A 4,641-nucleotide genomic window follows, 5' to 3' on the forward strand; every position below is an offset into this window, starting at 1 on the left:
GTTCACATTATAATAACAAAGCAAATACTCCACCTAAGGAAGATAGGTAGATATTCAATCTGCACGTCTTTGTTATACCACTTCATATGACATGTTACTCCCCGTTAGTCTGTGGTTTCACTCTTTCGTTTAGATAAAACGGTTAAGCACCAATGTTCTTTTCCTTAGCGATACCAATCAATATAAAATCAATGCCAGTATCAGTTGTTTACTCCATATATTTCTCCCCCTTTTTGTCACAAAATAACAAAAAAACGAAAAAATAAAGGACAACACGAAAAGAATCTTACAAATCTCAAAAGACTTGCAACCTGTAGAGTTAGGAACGAGGGTTCCACACATCATGTTCTGATAACCAATATCAAAACCGAAACTACAATTATTTTTATTTTGATATGTTACCAAGGAAACAATTGTCCGAAACAATTTTTTCATTTTAGTTTAGCAAACCAAAAATCAACTAAGCACCTTAGTCCCTCTACTAAACCGATTGTACAAAAGCAATCGCTTAATTCGATAAGACCAAAATAAAGATAACTCTATTTTTCTCATCAGGTTCTAATTATCCATAAACTTAGACCTTTAAATTTTAAACAAGACAAATACTAAGTTAGTTAACTAGCATTTCTTGTTAAGGCATTCGATTAGACTTGAACAATCGAAACCTCACTTCGATAAGTCTAACTAAGATCAGAATTAACTTAGTTTCTCTTATCCGGAATCGAATTGGACTAAACAGCCCATCCCGTACACCTTTTATTTCGTTAAGCCATAAATAATTCATGCAAACCAACATAAATCAACTTGCATAATTATTCACCTCAACCGGAAGCAATTGAAACAACATAGACATTAAAAGCACCGCAATTACACCGAAATTTTGTAAGCCTAAACAATTGATACCACACAATAAAGCAAGAATAATAGTTTTTCTTAACCAGAACCAATTGAATCACACACATCCACACACACAACTTGGAATAAAACATCAATTGAACCGAAATTTTTTTAAGCAAAAGCAATAAATATATATGAAATAAACTCAGGCTTTTCTTAAACAGGAAAACAATTAACTAACAAGATTGTTACCTCAAATTTCGCATCCACGTCTCCAATATGATAGCATCTTCTTCCAGGGAGAATTGATATCGAAATATCATCATGTTGTCATCCTTATGCAAAAACAAAAGAATAACAACAACCAACCTTTACCAGAGAAAGGTTGAAAATCGTTTTTAACAATTGCAAGCAAAAGTTGAAAACCGTCGAAACACATATGCTTTTATGCTAAACCAAAACCGATTCAACATATTGTGACTTTTCACATATTGTTTCTACCAAAACCCCTCATGATTCTTTTATAAAGCCTACCAACATGGGCTAGAACTTAATCCTGCTAAATCAAAAAGTCACCCAAACCACAAGGGTTCATAATATATGAGATCGTATATTAAGGTAGTAAAACCGAAATCAAACATCTCATAAACATACATAGCAATAAGATAAAAACATTCAAGCACATGCTATCTAAACCGAAAACTATCACAAGAAAAATCATAAATCAAATAATATTATTCATAATAGTTTTATTCATAATAGACAAATACAATCATTGAAAGAAATCAAAAATTGATGTCTATTTTTCCTAGATTAAGTATTACAGCAAATAACTTAATCTCTAAAAGATCTCCCATTATTTGCCGAAGATTCTTTGGTGTTCTGATTCTTGGATATTCTCTTCTCTTTCAGATGATTGAGTCTTTGTTTCAGAAGATTCAATTCCACAATCGACTTCTAGAGGTTTGTGTTGATGGTGGATTTTAGTTCAGGGCTAAAATTGTAAAACCAAAAATAATATGCTGACATCCTGCAAAGATAAAACCATTTGATAAGCGATGAACGCAGAAAACCTCTCGCTTTATTTATTTGAAGCAATGCAATAAATATACAAAATTCACCCAGAATGGTGCATGTAGCAACCATCCAAAATATTCTGTGAATTTATAGCATTGTCAATTAATGCATGAGTTACCTTGTATTTCCTGTGTTGTTCTCAGCAGAACTCTCATTATTGGCGCGGCACGACTGAGTGTTTACTCTCAGCAGAGTAACACGAATCTCCAAGTGTCAATCATGAGGCATGCACGAAATACCCGTACATGCCCTACCATTCTCTGACAAAGAGAATCTCGTATCAGCATGCTTATATTAGCCTGATCGAGCATGTTTAATCCCTTAAAGGAAATCTGGACTGCCAGTTTTAGAAACGATCACGGCCACGCAAGTTGGCCAGATAATTTAACTAGCCTAGACGAACCCTAGCAAGAGCAAGAGACCACTGTAATGACCGCCAACGGGGCCGTTTATACCCAGGCCGGTCGAACGCATGCTACACTCGCAAAAACGCACCGATCGCCGGCCTTGAAGTGGGATGGTTGAGCTGGTTTGGTTTGTATGGAGTAGCTAGAAATGGCTCGTGCGAGCAAGGCTGTCAAAGACAGTCTCAAAAGAAATCGCGACCGTCCAACTTCACCAGCCTAGTTGGACGGCTTGGATCATACCGTGATCGATCGGTGAAGTGCTGACATGCAAATTGGCGGTCCCACTTCTCACCTACCTAGCCGACTCTCTCACAGCCTAGCCATAGAGCAACAAATGTTTGCTCGAAGAGAGGCCGGCGTGATGCTTAAATGGTCGCGGAAATTCCACTAGCGTCTTAAATCGATCACAACCATCCAAATTCGCAAGCATACTTGGATGGCTTAGATCGCGCCTAGGACCATCGGGAAGGTCTACATATGCTCACCGCTGGCCCAATGTGGGCCCCACACAGTCGGTTTCCCCAAAGGAGGAGCATAGCCTTCCAAACCGTTTGGCCAAAGTCATGCACGCGTGACTGCTTCAAAACCCTAAATAGGGTTTGCGGTGCTGCATAACTGCCGTAGTTCGATCACGACCATCCATCTTCGCAAGCTTGGATGGAGGATGTAGATATAGACTTAAAAGGTCCCAAGTATGTCAACATGATCACTGTGGGCCCACCTTTGCGTAGAGCTGGTCGGCCTAGACAGACTAAGACTCGACGACCTCGAAACGCACGCCCAAAAGTTGTGTGCCGAGCAGCTTCCAAATCCTCTGCGGCAATGGATTTCTGCCGCAAACCGATCACGACCACTTACCTTTGCCGAAAAAATTGAGTGGCCTAGATCGCACCTCCATGAGACAAAGAGGAATGGGCATATACACCGACAGGTCGTATACACGCATGCCTGGTCGGCCCCACCAAGACTTGCACCCAAGCCCGGATTCGGTCAAGCATAGGAGTGATGCTCGCGCACCTCCTAAACCCCTAAAATACATCAACGGTCTTAGATGAGGGTCTTAAACCATCTCGTCCGTCCAACTTCACTAGCTTGGTCGGACATCCTAGGTTGAAAGCTAGACGACCAGTGAGGCATCCCGATGATCACCGTCCGCCCCTCTTCTACAGGGAGTGATCATTCAGGAGATATCTCGCCCATGCAGCCTCCAAACGATCACTCGAAGATGGTTGGAAGTGATGCTATTTTAAGACGCTTGGTCCGCAACTTATTCGGTCAGGCTTAAATATATCGATGCTTCATACATGTTGATTGTCTGCGATGCATTACATGCATTGAGCATACACGATATTTCATAAATATCAAATCCTTAATTATTTTAGCATCACATGCTATTTCCTATAGTGGGTCCCACGATCCACTCATTCGAGACATCAAACATGTCATAAACTGGGGGATACTTACTGGGGTATTGGTCTGGCGGTTTACAGCGTGCAGCGTGCAACGCGCCATTACAAGAACGGGTCAGGAGGCATGGACGGTTAGCGTTGATGGAAGAAATGGGCAAAGACGTGATCGTGTAATAGTCACCACTTCTACACGACTCCACTACTCCATCACTCCACTTCCTCCACTTCCTACGAGATGAGGGATGCGCTCAATGACTTGTATAAATAGGTCCTTCACCTATTTTCCAAACAACACGAAAAAGGAGACAGACATAGAAAACCAAGTATTGTCATCCGTATCCAGAAAACACCAGAACTGATAGCTTACATTTTGCAAGCCAGTTCAGCTTTTTGATACAAGTCATAAACAACCAACACCTTCACAATCTCAACACCTTCTTCGCTTCCCTCCCTAAGATCAACCCCATCTCCTTTACTTTGTGACCGAAGCAAGTCTTGAACAACTATTTCTTGGTTTAGGCCAGAATTTTATAGATTGATCTCTCGAATCAAAAGCACTCCCGTGTAGTGCATTTGTTTAGGGTTTAGATTCATTTCTCATCCACACACACCCAAAATTACCAAAACCAGCAGAAATAGTTTTCACTCATAAGCAACTGGCGACCACAGTGGGAGATTAATCTCTCGGTTGTGAAGTCAATTTCTTCAAAATCCCATTCAATTTTACTGATTTCAGAAATGGTGGATCTTAGGTCTGGATCAGCAACCAATCCCGACGGAACCAGTACCGACAACGCTCTCGGCGTTGATATCTCGATTAGTGGTGTTACCGTGCAGCCTCTCAATACGATCAATGTATCTCGTGGAATTACGTCCTCTACCACCAGCACCAACGGAGCAGGAGATATTCC

This window comes from Papaver somniferum, chromosome 3 (assembly GCF_003573695.1).
Source record: "Papaver somniferum cultivar HN1 chromosome 3, ASM357369v1, whole genome shotgun sequence".
NCBI classification, from domain to species: domain Eukaryota; kingdom Viridiplantae; phylum Streptophyta; class Magnoliopsida; order Ranunculales; family Papaveraceae; genus Papaver; species Papaver somniferum.